Raw genomic sequence first — 17,336 nt, 5'->3', positions numbered from 1 at the left:
CCTTACATTCTGGAACCTCATGTGCTCTGTGCCATATATTACAAGCTGCTTTTAGGGGCGTTTAAACCATCACTTTTCTCTGTGGGGCAAGGAGCAGGGAAAAAACTGCTGCACATACATCTATGGAAGAGGGCCTGTGTGACGTAATCAGTTCAGAATTAGTTGCCTTTAAGACAGACATACCGTTGGACTGATCCAAAGCAGCTCTTATATCCTTTGTAGTAAAAGATGGGCATTCCAATCTTAACCATGTTTATTTGGAAGTAAGTTTGGTTGATTACTCTGGGACTTATTTTAAACTAAATACATTTAGAATTGCAGCCTTAAATAGGTTTTATTCTGGTTGGTAAGAAAGACAGGATACCCTGGAGAAGATGGTGATGCTAGGGAAAGTGGAAGGCAAAAGGAAGAGGGGCCGACCAAGGGCAAGGTGGATGGATGATATTCTGGAGGTGACGGACTCGACCTTGGGGGAGCTGGGGGTGGCGACGGCCGACAGGAAGCTCTGGCGTGGGCTGGTCCATGAAGTCACGAAGAGTCGGAAGTGACTGACCGAATAAACAACAACAAGAAATAAAGCAGCATGAACTTGGCATTGTCGTCTAGTCTACACCGAGAATTTGTTTTTCCTTTTTGTTGTGACCGAATAAGAGAGTATTCCTTTGATTTGGAAAATAAATGCTAGCGTTTTCATCCCTGTTAAGTCTACAAAGCAACAGAGTCCCTAGCTGACATAGGGTATCATTCATGCACAGCACGCACACACACACACACACACACACACACACAGAGATAATGAAGTCTTAAGTAGCTCATCATTCTGCTTTCAGGGTGTCTGCCATTCAGAATATCAAGGTTAGATTTAATACTCTTATATATGAGTTCTTCAGAACTTTCTGCACTACCTCTTCTGTATCTTCCGTAGGCCAAATAAGCACCTTCAGGCACCTTAATCAAACCTTCAAAAGCACCCAAAGACTTCCAAATATATCCCCCCCCCCAAGGGTAGCTAAGAGCATTCAAAATGAAAATTATGTGTCAACCAAGTTTATTTCTGTGTCTCAAGTTTATAGAAACAGTGAGATTGAAATCCAGTAAATTAAGCTTGAAAGGCTCACTTTCTCAATATTTCATATCTAGTTAACAGATCATTTAGCCAGAATCCTGCTGATATTGGAACACTAGATTATTTTATGACTGCAATTCTCAAGCCACTTACTTTGTAGAGTGTCCTATTGTGAAATGTTCCTTTTCCCTTTTATCATGTGTTTGGAATGATCTGCCATGTTTCCTGAGAATTTGAGCTTTTTTATTTTATAAAGTATATCACGCTCCCATTCCTTCTCCCCACCACCCGCCCCACCTGTTCACAGTCCAGTAATTCTGGAGGCATTATTCCCAGATCCAGAGCTCTGTGATATGAACATGAGGTTCCCCATTCACTCCAGTGAGCAATAGCTCCAATACACTTGCATGTGGAGAACTGCCCCTTCCTTTGAGGTGAATGGAGAAATTCTGGTAGGTCCACACTGGAACTCCCATCTCCAGGGGCATAATGGCTCCAGCTGTACCACAAGGGTACATATAATGCCCTTGCAACATAGCCAGGTCCCATTCCCTGTGTGGCTGCAGCCTTTGACACTGGTACTTGTCGCCTTATCTGCCATGGCATAAAGGAGCCATGCAATGGCATCTTCCAATCCATCTGCTCCTTTTGACCTGCAATGGTTTAGAGCACCCGCAACTCTCATGAGGATCGTGCTAACTCCTGCACTGATAGATACTAGTCAAAAATAGCAGACCAGAATCTGGCTAGAAGAACAAATCGAAAGTGTATGTCACAGTAAAATTATCTGCTTTTAAGGTGCCCTGTATTGTTTGTCCAAAGCAGCGATTTTAGCAGATCTTCCATGCTAGCTGTAAATTTTCCTTCTCCTTCCCCCATTTCCAGTTTAGTGCTACACTGGGAGTGTTAAATCAGGCATAGAGGACGCAGCCTTAGCTTCACTGTGTAGTTAGATACTACTGCCTACATAAATGTAGTGCCTAACCAGTTCTGCTTGGTAGTTACATAATGCAAAAATCAATGATGTCTCTCTTCCCAATGGCTATAAACTCAGGGCCAAACTAGATGTGATGTTAATTGCATGAATACAATTAATGTGCAGGTTCTTTGCAGCCACAGGGAAGCCACGCATAACATGAATTACATGGATGCAATTAATGTGCACCTTTTTTTGTGGGAAAGGGAAGTTTAACTCTTTCTTTTCCTGCCATGATCCCAACAAAAATCGCTTCTCCGAAGCTGCTATGTGCATTTCCAAGGAAAACTCAGATTGACACCAGCGGGGGCTGCACTTGAAATGCAAACTGTGGCAGGGAGGAAAAGAACTTCCCCTCCCCAACCCCCAGGTTCCCCTGTAGCCACTATTTACGTAACAAAAAACTATGCACCTTAATTGCAGTCATGTAATCCAGTCATACCTAGTTTGGGCCTCAAATAGCTCCGTCTGGACTATATTGCAGAAATGGGTGGAGTAGTTAGAGTGAACATTTAACTGCTTATTAACACTGCAATGCAATTCCATATTCTGGTTGACTTCTTATCTAGTGGGTAACTGGCTTGAAACCTACATTATCCTCCATGCTGTTAAGATAACAAAAGACAATCTTAGGTAATGTCTTTTCAACTGAGTGGCCTTATCTGTCCTGATTGTACTGGGTTTTTAGGCTAAGTGTGACTGTGAAAGATAATTACCGTCGTGTGTTACCTGAGATTACAGGGTTGCTTTCCAACTAATGACACAAGAAGAGCCAAGCAGTTGTTAATATTTAATCAAACTCCTGGCTTAACAATTGGATAAATGAGGTGTGTAATTACACAATTATAAGAGACATTCCAGATAAGAACTCTGCTGTTATTAACCCTGAAGGTGAATACCGGACCAATGGGTTTTTCTCAAGCATGTCACTAAATGAAACACCACAACAATCCATGGACTTGGATGCATGTTTCATCAAGAATGCTGTTTCCTGAAACTGAACTTTGGGGTGAAATAATCAGACCAGATGTTCTGTTGATGTGCCATGTTATGATCTTTGGTAACTAGGGAACGTTTCAATATGTAACCAGGACTGTACCACTGCACATATCAGTAACAGTGCATCTGAAACACGTCGGTTTTCAAGCGTCAGATACTAAAACTAATTCAAGCCTACCTTTTCCTGCCTGTCAGAGCCTTTCTTTTAAAACCAACATTTGCCATATATATTGCTGAAAAAAACATTGTCAGGAAGGGAGTCAGCTGTTTGGGAAAACATGCAACACAGGAGTCTGAGATGCTCTCTGTAATAAATTTGCTCTTTCATTCTTTAGCCATCTAGACATCCTAATCCTTTGCAAATTGCTGTGTCCTGGAAAGATCAGGACACAGCATTTGCTTAATGCTCAACCGTGCGTGGATAATGTTACATTAAATAGAAGGAACTTAGCACTGAGTTCAGCCTCAAAATGGTTGGCCTGGGTATCTTGATTCAGTGGCATGAATCTTATATCACTCATTTTTGTAGCTGTTAAAGTACAATCCCATAGCTCTGAACTAGATACTATCACACTATTAAGGTAAGAACACTATTTAGAAATAAGAAGAGCCCACAGCTCAGTGGGAGAGCACAGGCGTTACTTGTAGAAGGTCCAAGGTTCAATCCATGGTGTGTCTAGTTTAAAAAGGGTCAGGTGGCGGGTGATGGAGCACCTCTGCCGGCATGAACCTACCTGTACACTACACTCATCATCTACCTTCCTCTGGGTGCTTGGAAGGGAGGCTTGGAAGGTGGCAACATGGGAGAGGGCCTTCTTGGTGATGGCCCCAATTATGGAAAGAACTCCCCAGCAAGGCCCGCATGGCACCAACATTGCTATCTTTTCGGTGCTGGGTTAGGACCTTCCTCGACTCACATGCATTTGGCAGCATATGATAGCTTTTTTAATCCAGTCATGGGATATTGGTTGGATGTGTGTGAGTATGTGTGTCTGCACTGTTTATATGGTTGTAGCTAAACTGTTTTAATATTATGCATAATACTGTATCTTTAATGGGTTTTATCTTTGTATACTGCCCAGAGAGCTGTGGTTATTGGGCAGTATAGAAATGTAATAAATGAAATGAATGAATGAAGGGAAATACTTGAGTTCCTGGAGAGCCTCTGCCTGTTAGAGTAGACCAGCCCCAACCTGGTGCCCTCCAGACGTTTTCGACTCAGTGGAGGCTGGGGGCTCCAATGTCTGTGGGGCAGTGAATCCACTCTCGATTTTAGTCAGAACAAGTCAGAACTCTAAAGCAGCTATCCAAGGTGCTGAACCTAGTTTGGGGATTGGGTTCAGTGCCTTGGATAGCTCCTTTAGAGTTCTGACTGGTTCTGACTGAAACTCAGAGCAGATTCACGGCCCCACTGACATCAGAGTCACCGGCCTCTACTGTGTGGACTTCAGTTGTAGACATCAGCCCTAGAGAGCATGGCCAATGGTCAGGAATTCTGGAAGTTGTAGTTCAAACCCTCTGGAGAGCACGAGGTTGGGGAAGGCTGGAATGGACAGTACTGGGCTAGATGTACAAATAATCTGACATTGTAAAAATTAACTTCTTACGTTATAAAAACAAAAAAGCAACATTGCATATTATCACCAAGAAGTAATTTTTATATTATAGTAAGGGACTAACACTAGTATAAGCAACAGGGGGAGTGGAACTGACCTGTCCATCATAGTTCAAGCCTAACTGCCCCTCCAAGGCAGTAAGAGGGAACAGCTGTAAAAATGTCCAGGGAAAACAAAGCAAAGCCCAAACAGCTGTGTAGGAAGAGACTAAATTCTTTATCAGTGTGTATAATAAGATTCCAGCTGCCTTGACTTGAGAGCAGCCTCCACAATACCAAAAAGAGAAATTTTTATCACCCTGTTCTTCCATGATGGAACTTTATGCTGGGCTCCCAGGCGGCCTTCCATCCAGGCAGTGACCATACCCAGACCTGCTTAGCTTCAGCAAGTTCATTTATGAACACTACCCAGTATAAAACAAATACCCACCAGAACTCCTGTGCAACTGGCAGATCAGGGAGAAAGATTCAGGATAGCCAGGCTTTTTCTCCAGGAGCGTTCACATTTATTGATCTGTACTTATTCAGTATTATCCAATGTTAGTCCTACATAGAGGAGACCCATTGAAAGGAATGGGACTTAAGATAGTTGTGACTAACTTAAGTCTCATTCATTTCAGTGGGTCTACTCTACACAGGACTAACATTGGCTACTACCCACAGACCACATTTCCACAAATGTCACCAAGATGGTATACAACAATTCAAATAAAAATAACTAAAAACATTAAAATAGCACTGAAACAACATTCAGATGTGCCCTGCACCTGCCAAGGTGATACATGGCAGAATTCTACCACCTCTGTCTAAACACCTTGTACAGGTGTAAAAATAAAATCACGGAAAACATTCAAAAATTGTATTCCCCCCCAAATCTGAAGTGGCACAGTCCATTCTAGCACCTCAGGACTCAACCATTTCATTTCACTGCCTGTATAGATCAGGCCTTATGGAATGAATTATTTAGTGTAATTAATTATACACTGCCTTTTAAAATGATTTCTCCCCCAAAGAGGCCTACAATAAATAAATCACAATATCAGAACAATAATGAGGATAATATAGAAATCAATTGTAAAATGCCTGATGAAAGAAAAGAGTTTTCTGCACCCGTCAGAACTGGGGCAGTAATCTGAGAGCTTTTCTACACAAGGCTGTTAATCAGCTATTTATCTGCTGTATCTACTTTCAGTTTCGTTGTACAATTGAGATCCGAGCACTACAGAAGGAGTGTTTCCTTTCCTGCTTTTGTGCTATATAACCTCTAGGTGGCACGGTGGTATAATGGAATAGTGCAAATACAGAAGAGGAAATCACTCTTTCGCTTTCACAATGGAGGGAGCAATCCTATGGCCGTTAGTCAGCGGCTAGACAGCCATAGGATATCTGATTTTCTGGGAACTGACCTCGGAGACGATGCTCCGAGGTTGATTCCCAGAGAACCAACCTCCCCCCACTCCCGTGCTGCCTTGGAGACAGCGCAGAAAAGCTCCATGCTCGCAAGAGGAGCACAGAGCGGCCAAAATGGGGCATGTTGTGGGGGGGTTCCAGGGCGGGGGGGCGGAAATGCCTGTAAAACACATCTAATGTGTCATATGGCAGCCTCCTCCCCCACTCAGCCCTCCTGCAGCTAGACAGCCACAACTGGCTGTCTAGCCGAAAATTCAGGGAAGGAGAAACGCGGAGGGAATGATCCCCTCCATGCTTCTCCTGCCCTGCATTGGATAGGCAGTAGCCCCCGAGTTCAGAGATGGCCAGCTATCCGCATAGGATTGCGCCCTAAATGCCACATTTTCCCAGCTTTAAAAAAACTCGCTCAAAGTGCTGGTTAGACACCAAAGTTACTTGTATCTGCTCCACCTGGATACCACATTGGTGATAGAATCTGTACCAGAACCCTCCTTACCTATGGCCAATTGGATGAGTTTCAGTTAATTCCACACGAGGACAGGGAAGAATGCTGCTGTCCAATTGTTAACAGGTGCAAATTAGCCCGCTCACATACACCTGCTTTGAGACCTCTTGCACTGCCTGCTGATCTCTTTCTGGGCCCAATTCAAGGTCCTGGTCCTGATCTGTCACGTCCTTAAATGGTCTGAGTCCAGTTTATCTCTGTCTCCTTCTCTTGTGAATCCCCCTGAGATTTAAAATCTACTAATCAAATTCCACTGTGAGTAGCATATAATGTGGAGACTATGTTGGCCTTAATGACACACAGGGCCTTCTCTGTGGTAATCCTGAAACTTTTAAATGTCGTCCCATTGAAGGTCATATGACCCCCTCTCTGTTATCTTTCCAGAAGCAAGTTAAGAATTCTATTTACTTTTTGTGCTTTTGGAAGTTGAGTCTGCTGCTCCACTGTTTATTTACTTATTGATTTTGCTCTTAGTGTCCTTAAAAAACATTTTATGGTATCTTTACAATGCTTCGTAATTTGATAGTTGATGTTTTATATTGTGCACTGCTTTGGAAATTTATATCGAATAAAAAATATGATACAATAAAATATATGTAGTGAGTTTCAAGAAGAAAACCCAATCCAGCCAAAGTGTTCCACGCAGGGCCAGCCTGAGACATTTTGCTGCCTGAGGCAAACAACAAAATGGCACCCCGTCCCATTCTGTGTAGACAAGCCAACTGGACCAGCAGATAAATCTGCCTTCAACACTGAGGACAGTGCACCTGAAGGGGACAGGCTAATTTAGGAGGTGCAGAACAGGCCACATGGCACACAGGTTTCTCCTCCAGTAATTTGCTGCTGCCTCCCAGCATCTGCCACCTGAGGCAATGCTTCACTCTGCCTAATGGTAGGGCTGGCCTTGGTTCTATGTGTGGAATAGTGTTCTGTGCAGGGTTCACATTGCTGGATGCTGACTTCAAGTGCACAAGACCAAGGAAAAGCTCTGCTTGCAGCTTCTGGAGTTGTACTCGTGGTGATCATTGCTGGAATGGCTCCACGCCTCTATCCACGAAGATAGCTGGGTGAAGGCTCCTTCACACATTGCATTTGTAATGCATTCCCATTCAGAGTTTCAAGTGTGCATTCAACAAACTCATGCTTTCACTCAAAACCATGTAAGTACAAAGTCCAGAGAGCTGGGTTTGGCTGTGGCTCCCTGCTGTGTGGAGATGCATGTCATATATGAATGGGCTATAAGTGGTTTAGGACTGCAGTCATAAAGCACCTTCTAATCTCATCCTCTGTATTTCTTCCCAAATCTAGGCCTATGTTTGCCTCACTTGGCAGCACAGAGGCAAATGTTTGCCAGACATCTGTTGCACATTCAACTGTAGTTGGACTTCTAATCGACAAGTTAGTTCTTCCAGGTCCCTTTTGTCATAAATTACATACCTCATCCCCTCTTCTATTTAATAAGTCCTCAAAGAAGGATCACATCTGAATAAACTTCACTTCAAAGCTAATGATTTAGCCCAGCTTATTAAAATGTAGATCTGTTAAGAGGATGTTCCTAAATCAGGTGGAGTAATGAAGGCATCTTTTATAAGCTTGATGGCATTGAAATCTGGATTTTTGCGATGTTCCATTTTCTGGTCAACAAAAATGACATGCAATTAAAGGTATAGAACTAATATGCTTGAAGAGTGAGTGAAAATGAGAGATGAACCAGTGTCTTGGCCAGAGATTAAGATGAAAAGCGGGACTTTACTTAACTATAAACTGACAGGTGAAACAGACCAGGAGGAAGCACCAAGAGTGATTTGGGCACACAGTTCTTGAATTGCAGATTTAATTTCTCTCCATGCTAGGATGGGGTGGGAGTTATGCAACAGTCCCTTACTATGTCTCCCAGCTGTGGAGAACAACCACATCTGGCACAGAATATTGGAGTGGAATTATGTTACGGCTGCACAGTTACTAAATACTTAACTACAAATATATGTTCAACTAACTTATCTGCTGAAGAGGAATACAGCTGATTTGTCAGATGGCAACGCATTAGCTGGTGGGGGAACAAAGCCAAATGCAGAGATAATTTTTTTCTCATCTTAAAAACCCCGAGTTGCGTAATGTTAAGTTAACATCCATGGCAAACTGTACTATTAAGACAAAATAAGGTGGTTAATCTCAGATAGCAGATACGTGGTGCTGTTAAAAGGTGGGAAATGGTCGGTTATTTAATTTACAATTAACAGATTAACTGTAAACCTAATTTTATGAGATGTCGCACTGTGCGTTTCCATCTCTGGTGCGGGAGCAGGCGCTCCTTCAGGCAGCAGCAAATTCCATTAGTTTTATCTTGTGGAGCAAATGCTTTATATTAATGCAGTGCTGGCTCTGGGTTTTTGAGGGCCCTTTGGAAAGAAATCTCAATTGGTCCCCTCTCTCAGTAAGTCTGCTTTCTCACCACCATTGTCATCCGCTGCTATTGCTCCTCGTCCTCTTCCCCATCCTTGCTAGCATTTGCTTGCTTGACAGGCAGAGAGCCAGGGAGCAAGTAGGCCGTGGCATTTCCTGCTCCTACTTCTCACCCCCCACCATAGCCTATGCCAGAGAGAGAGGCAGATGAACAAGCAGGCTGCAATGGCATAGAGGAGAAGCAAGGCCAGGGGGGCTCTTATCAGTGGGTCCCTGCTGGGGTGTGGGCCCTCAGAAGGTGCCCAACCATGCCTACCCTTCCCGCTGGCCTTGTGTTAATGGTTAAGGAAATTCAGGGGGCTTACGGCTTAGGAAGTTGTTCAGAAGAACATACTATATGTCTGAAACAATGCATGACACTCAGGAAATGCATACTGGCCTTGTTTCTTTGGTGTTTTCAGAATGAGACCCAGCGTGAGTCAGGTGACAGTAGTGAGTAATAGGCCACAGCTGGGAGATTTCAAGGTTGTTGCTAGCCAGTTTGAAAGTAACCATTTTAAAGCTGGAAATAAGACACTTGGGGGGGAAGCCAAGAGGAGACTGATTATAAGAGCTTGGCAAAGCCCTGGGAACCCTTGTGAGAAGCCAGAGGTTCAGTCTTCTCGGGGTAGATGTTCAGAAACAGACTAATTAAGTGTACTGAAATGAGCCACGGTGGTAAAATAACAACAAGCCAGAAATAAACTGACTGAAACCATTTCTTCTTTTTTAATAATTTTATTAAAAAGTTAGGGCTCTGTCAAACACGCTGTAAAAAGGTGTGCAGACTTTTAATTCCAACCTGCCTCTCTTCATAAGGACATTATAAGATTTCATCCCTTTTCTGAATTACACGCCTGAGTAGACATATACAGGATTGTGTTTTGGGACACCCACCTCCCCAGTCATCTTCCATAATCCTGTCCATATTTCTCTAGTCATGTGTATAAAAAGAACCATGTGCCTTCTTCTCACACTGGTTTCACTAGCACCCAGGGGAACAGCAAAGTCATTTGGCTTATCCATATGGTTCTTCCCTACAGACATTACAGGAGCAGCGTGGGACCATGCCACAGGAAAGAACCTCACATACTTCTTCAGTCACGCATGGAGTGGGCCTCTGCAGCAGCCATCTACCAAGTATGGAACGTGTCTGGTTAGTAGGCTTTGAAGGAAACTATGGGAAATTACTCCAAAAGCCCCCTCTGGAATATGCAGCGATAACATCACTGAGCTCACTTCTCCATATGGGATAAAAGTGAGACATGCCCTTAAAGTGTGTGAAGAATTCAGAACACTCTTACTCCTATAAGCCAGTGTGCTGAAGTGGTGAGAGTGTTGGACTGGGACTCAGGAGATCCAGGTTCTGGTCCACACTTGGCCATGAAACTCACTGGGTGACTTTGGGCCAGGCATTGACTCTCAGCTTAACCTACCTCACAGGGTTGTTGTGAGGATAAAAATGGGGAAGAAAACGACTGTGTAAGTTGCCTTGGGTTCCTTGCAAAATAAAAAAGAAAGGGTGTAATGTAATAATAATAAATAATAAATTAAATGAATGCACCCCATCATTATGTAAAAAGGGCCTGACACTACTTGCCATCTTGGCATGGAGGGGCCAGAGCTTAGTGGTGGTGGTGGTTGTTTATTCAGTCAGTCGCTTCCGACTCTTCGTGACTTCATGGACCAGCCCACGCCAGAGCTTCCTGTCGGCCGTCGCCACCCCCAGTTCCCCCAAGGTCGTGTCCATCACCTCCAGAATACCATCCATCCATCTTGTCCTTGGTCGGCCCCTCTTCCTTTTGCCTTCAACTTTCCCTAGCATCAGCATCTTCTCCAGGGTATCCTGTCTTCTCATTATGTGGCCAAAGTACTTCAGTTTTGCCTTTAATATCATTCCCTCAAGTGAGCAGTCTGGCTTGATTTCCTGGAGTATGGACTGGTTTGATCTTCTTGCAGTCCAAGGCACTCTCAGAATTTTCCTCCAGCACCACAGTTCAAAAGCATCTATCTTCCTTCGCTCAGCCTTCCTTATGGTCCAGCTCTCGCAGTCATAGGTTACTACAGGGAATACCATTGCTTTAACTATGCAGACCTTTGTTGTTAGTGTGATGTCTCTGCTCTTCACTATTTTATCATGATTTGTCATTGCTGTCCTCCCAAGAAGTAAACGTCTTCTGATTTCCTGGCTGCAGTAATCTTTGCGCCTAGAAAGACAAAGTCTGTCACTGCCCCCACGTTTTCTCCCTCTATTTGCCAGTTATCAATCAAGCTCATTGCCATAATCTTGGTTTTTTTGAGGTTTAACTGCAACCCAGCTTTTGCACTTTCTTCTTTCACCTTCGTCATAAGGTTCTTCAGCTCCTCCTCGCTTTCAGCCATCAAAGTGGTATCATCTGCATATTGGAGATTATTAATGTTTCTTCCAGCGATTTTAACTCCAGCCTTGGCTTCATCAAGCCCAGCACGTCGCATGATGTGTTCTGCGTACAGGTTGAATAGGGAGGGTGAGAGTATACAACCCTGCCGTACTCCTTCCCCAATCTTAAACCAGTCCGTTGTTCCATGGTCTGTTCTTACCGTTGCTACTTGGTCATTATACAGATTCCTCAGGAGGCAGACAAGATGACTTGGTATCCCCATCCCACCAAGAACTTGCCACAATTTGTGATGATCCACACAGTCAAAGGCTTTAGAATAGTCAATAAAACAGAAATAGATGTTTTTCTGAAATTATCCAGCAGATATTGGCAATTTGGTCTCTAGTTCCTCTGCCTTTTCTAAACCCAGCTTGTACATCTGGCAATTCTCGTTCCATGAATTGCTGAAGTCTACCTTGCAAGATCTTGAGCATTACCTTACTGGCATGTGAAATAAGTGCTACTGTTCGATAGTTTGAACATTCTTTGGTGCTTTCCTTTTTTGGTATGGGGATATAGGTTGATCTTTTCCAATCTGTTGGCCATTCTTGTGTTTTCCAAATTTGCTGGCATATGGCCTGCATCACCTTGACAGCATCATCTTGCAAGATTTTAAACAGTTCAGCTGGGATACTGTCATCTCCTGCTGCCTTGTTATTAGCAATGCTTCTTAAGGCCCATTCAACCTCACTCTTCAGGATGTGTAGGGAGCATGATTTGTGGGTGGAAGGTCCCAGGTTTGATTCCTGGCATCTCCTGGTAGGGATAGGAAGGAAGCCTGCTGAAAACCTACAGAGCTGCAGCCAGTCAGTCCGTGCCGATAGTACTGGGCCAGGTGGACTCACTATAAGGCAGCATCCTGTGTCCCATGAATAGAGTTTGCAAATGGAAATGAAGCAAGAGCAAAGGTGGATGGTGGCAAGGGATTCTCAGCACTCCTCGGCATTACATTCTGTTGCTGCTTACGGGATCCGAAAAAGATTGTAAGCCACATATGGACAGCTCCATAAAATACAAAGCCTATTGAGAAAGGAGAGGCTGAAGCTCTGACAATGGCCTTTTAAACTGCATATTCTGTAACAAAGCTGCTATTTCATAGTATTTCAGAGTGAAAAGTTAATTGTGCCAGAGAGTTCATGCAGCCAGAAATCTGTCAGACTCAATCCCAGTGCAACCAGCATTCTTTCCAGTCCCCTTACTTTGTATTGTTCCAGAATTTTCCAGCAAAGCACAAGTCAACTAGCTGGATCTTAAAACAGAGCAGTTCATCTTAACTTCAGCTGACATTTGGATTCCAAAGACGCATCCTGCTTTCACGCTCTGTTATCCTCCATTTGGTTGAAAGGGCCTACACTGAGCACTTCCAAAATAAATTTAAAAGTTACTGAATCGAGAGCAATAAAAGTAAAATGAACATATGGAACCGCTTAAGGTATATTGACGTGCAAAGGAGAGTGTTGAGTTGTTTCCCTGGGTTCACGTTCAGCTGTCCATGTGGTGGGTGGAAAATAGACCTTTATCAGCTTCGGCGTGGTGATCCACTTTAGAACTGTGAAGCATTTTAATGTTTTAGATCAGAGAAGGCCATCTGCTGTGGTTTGTATACATTCAGTCAGGCAAACTTTTTCTTCTGACTCGGGAAGGCTTAGTAGAATGGTAGCATTATTGCTTCTGATTCCTCTAAAAGCACAGAATGGCCTCAATGACTTGAGTCAGTATTTTCTCTTCAGCAGCAACCATCTGGCATGCCTCAGCATGGGCATGAGCAACTGGTGAGCTAGATCTTGGATCTGGAGATCTTTTATGGATCTCCAGCAGAGGCGGAGGTGGAAAACATTTATGGGAACTGTGTCCTGAAATCAGCCACCACCGCTGTCATGACGGATTTATATCAGGGTTGGGCAGCTTACAGCTCAAGGGCTGCATACGGCTGTTGGTCTAATTTCAAAAGTGCTCTGACAGTGATCAGTCCTTCCCATGGCAACCCACCGAGCAGGAAGGAGGAGGGAGAGAGAGAGTGGGGACCCATATATGTTTCTGGTCCAGCCCACTGCTAGCTTTGACTCCACCCACCACTGCCATGTGGTGCCAGCCGGATTACCCCCAAGAGGATGGGTCCCTCATCAAAAATGGTTCCACGCCCCTGATTTATTTCCTTTGGGGCCTTTGTGAAATAATTGCCTGCCACAGCTTCAGAATTATCATTCTATAGCGAACAGTGATCTTCTAGAAGGAACAGCAGAGCTAAAAGACTATAGTGCTAAAATGCTGGGAACATAAAAAGGGCTTCACCTGGTGCCAGAAAGAGCACAAGGTAGGTGCCAGGCAAACTTCTCTAGGGAGCTCATTAGGCAGGCAGGGTGCCACAGCAGAAAAGGTCCACTGTTGATCTACAGCCACCCCTTTTAGGATAAATGTATGCACTTCTCAGAGAGAATTGAGCCTGGGAGTAACTAATTCTTCTTGGAATCTGGCTGTTCAGATTGGTGATTGGCTAGCTCTGGTAGCAATCCTGGTAGCAATTCAGCAATCCTGAATTAGCCCAGCTGATTCCAGTCCCCATAACATCCTCCTAAAAACAAACAAACAAAGCAAACATTTTTACACCGTGGCCAGGCATACTGCCATGTAAGGTGCTATCCAGAGACTCCAGATGTGGTGCCCAGTGGCATGCTGGAGAAATGGAGATGGCGGGTGACCAGATCCTCAGCGAGCAGTTTGCTTTGCAGCATGCCCAGCCACCCTGGAAAAATATGTGTATTTTAAAGAAAAAAGGATCCCTTCTTGACATCTGATAAGCTTATTTGGGGTGTGGCGGGGGTAGTGGAGTGACTGGTGGGAGGACAGCAGAGGGGCCAGGGTTGTGCTGGGAGGGGGCTTGTGATGGGGAGAAAGCAGCTTGGGAGACCCAGGAGGGCACTTTGCCCAGGGCCCCTCAAACCTAGTGCTGGGCCTGATCATGAAGCCACCTCCTCCTGTATCTGTTCAAAGTGCTTTTTTGCTAGCCTTCTAGCAGTCATGAAGTCACTTCCCCTTCCTCTACCAAAAATTAAACAAAATCAAACAGATTGCCTTAACAAAGGCCACTGAATCTATGCTTAACTGGATAGATGTGCCTGCCCAAAGTAGTGTGCGTGTCCAGGTTTTTGAATGCTCTTGGGCAAGACACCCTCGATGGTCCCCCTTTCTCAAGGAATCTACCTTCTGACCACCATTGTCACCAGCGGCTCTGGCTCCTCATCCCCTCCCTCATCATTGCTACCGCTTGCTTGCTTGAGAGGCAGACAGCCAGGGAGCAAGCAGGCCGTGGCACCTCCTGCTTCTCCTTCTCATCACTGCCGTTGTCTGGGCCAGAGCAAGAGGCAGGTGAAGAAGCAGGGTGCATGATGAAGAGGAGGAGCAACTCTAGGGGGCTCTTGCCAGTGGGCCCCTCCTGGAATGTGGACTGTCGGCAGCTGCCCAACCATGCCTACCTTTGATGCCGGCCCAGGGAAAACATGCTGGAATTGGAGCTGGATGCAGATGTCAGTGCAGAAACAAAGCCAGAGAGAAGCTGCAGCAGAAAATCTACACCTGTTCCTGCCTGTCTTGGCCCTTATAAAACAATCAAATAAGCCATTCAGAAATGTTATAAAATACAATAAAAGACATTTTTAATAAAAGTACAGATGCTGCAAGATAAGCAGCAGACCGTGACAACAATCCACAGGGCAGTTCTTTTGTGCAAGCCCCAGGAAAATGAATGGAGCTGCACGAGAGCTCCATTACCGTACCGCTAGTTTGAATGGGACTTGCTTATCTATTTATTGACTCTGGATCACACACTTCCTCCAAGGAGAGCAGTGGGTTTATTCCAGTTTATTCTCACAAAGATAGGTTAGGCTGACAGTAGGGATGCTCAAGAATTTCAGTCCATGTTTTTAAGCAAACCAGACTTGCCAGATTAATGCAAGTCTAATGTCTAATGCAAGAAGCAGGAGGTGCCACGGCAATCTGGACTGGAGCAAAGTTATTTCTCTGAATTTTGTGATGTAGTTCTTGGCTCAAGAAATGTATATGCAAATGTGCATTGGGGTGGGGGGAAACATGCAATTTAAATGTGGATTTTGGTGCAGTTAAAAAAATGACTGAGAACTAGACAGAATGAGGATTTCAGGGGCAAAGCATGCGATTAAAATGCCATTTTTGTGCTGTTAAAAAATTAGCAGAAAATAGGATGGGGATTGACCAAATGCAAAGCTGACCCATGATCCATCCATCCCTAGCTGAGAGCCATCTGTGAGCTTTATTGGGTCTTTACCCAAGTTTTCTTGGGCTCAAAATATGCATTTCTGTTTTTTCTCTCAAAATGTACATTTTAAAATTGCATGTTGATTCCTATTTTGTGCTGAGAACTATGTTAGAACATTTGGGAAATGCAAAAAACTGCTGCATATTTAATGTCCAATCTACATGGTGGCCTGGATCCAGATTTCTTCATACATAGAGTAGACCAATTGAACTCGTTAGTCATATCTAATGTAGGTCCCATTGATGTAAATGGGTCTAGTCTATGTATGACTAAATCTGGCTCCATCCCATTAGTCAAGGGGCTGCAGATATGGTAGAGCACATACTCTGCATGCAAAAGGTCCCAGTTCCAATCCCCGGCACCTCCAAGCAGGGCTGGAAAAACTCCTGCCTGGAACCCTGGAGAGCCGCTGCCAGTCAGTGTTGACAGAATTGGGCTAGATGGACCGGTGGTCTGACTGAAAGGAAGGACGCTTCCTATGTTCTAATGAAGATCAGGTTGATTCATCTGGCAAGCATGATGGTTAAATTTCTCAAGCATTCCTAGGCTAAGGTTCAGCACTAGCTTTAACGGGATAGACTGCTAGAGCCCCTGACTACAACACCTATGGCAACCTTTCCCAACCAGGATCCCCCCATATGTTTTGGACTACAACTCCCATTATCTGCGACCACTGCCCATGCTGCTGGAGTTTAGCCCCAACTATCTGGAGGGATACCAGTAGGGAAAGGCTGATGTACGGGGTCTTCTGGCTAGCCATATGGCAGCTATTTCCCCACCTTGCAGGGTTTATCTGAGCCCTGATGCTTCAGGAGGTTGCTTGTCTCATGAGGATCCTCATCCAAGTGACTTTTGTCCTGCAAACAGCAGAAGAACCTGGTAGAAAACGGAGCAGGATGTGCTAGAGATACAGAAAGCTCAGTAAACGCTCTTGTTTAAAGTGATTAATTCAGTGACCTCTGACCATAAGGCAAACCTGCAAGCGGAGGACAGAATGAAGTGGGGTGGGGGATGGAGGAAGTAAAGATAATCTCTTATCCAGGAGAGAATCTCTGAATGGGAAATGCTTTGCTCTTGTCTTTCATCCCTCCCTACAGCTTGCTTGCAGAAAAAACTGGATTATCACACACACACATATATCTCAAGCATTTACTTCAGATCTAACCAGCAGACTGATGCTTTAGTGCTGTTTCCCCCTCTTATTCAGGTACTTGCCAAAGCATTGTATTGGTATTGCTGAAACCAGTGTGTGGCAGTTCCTTATTCTAATATTTTTCTGGTCTCAGAAGGGTACTATGCTTGTGATGGAAAAGAGATACAAAGGATGCTGAGAGGTCATAGAATTGCCTGCTTGAATTGCCCTATAAAAATCCCTTAGCCTAAGATAATCTATCATCTATAGTTATAAGCCTTTAAGCTGCTTACTCTGTTTTGTTGTTTGTGCCCTAAATACACAAACAACTTGGAACAAATTCACACTAAGGAGTCATGTAATAACATCCCAAATTAACTCCACGGGAATAAATCTATAAAGGGCAGAGCATCCATACACTTGTTCAAGATTGAAAAGCTATAGAACTTATAGCACACCAACACTCTCATTTTATACGAA

Source organism: Heloderma suspectum, chromosome 5 (assembly GCF_057233095.1).
Source record: "Heloderma suspectum isolate Gila_16-S chromosome 5, 16-S_ref, whole genome shotgun sequence".
In the NCBI taxonomy this organism is placed as follows: Eukaryota; Metazoa; Chordata; class Lepidosauria; order Squamata; family Helodermatidae; genus Heloderma; species Heloderma suspectum.
Note: the sequence above shows the minus strand (reverse complement) of the source record.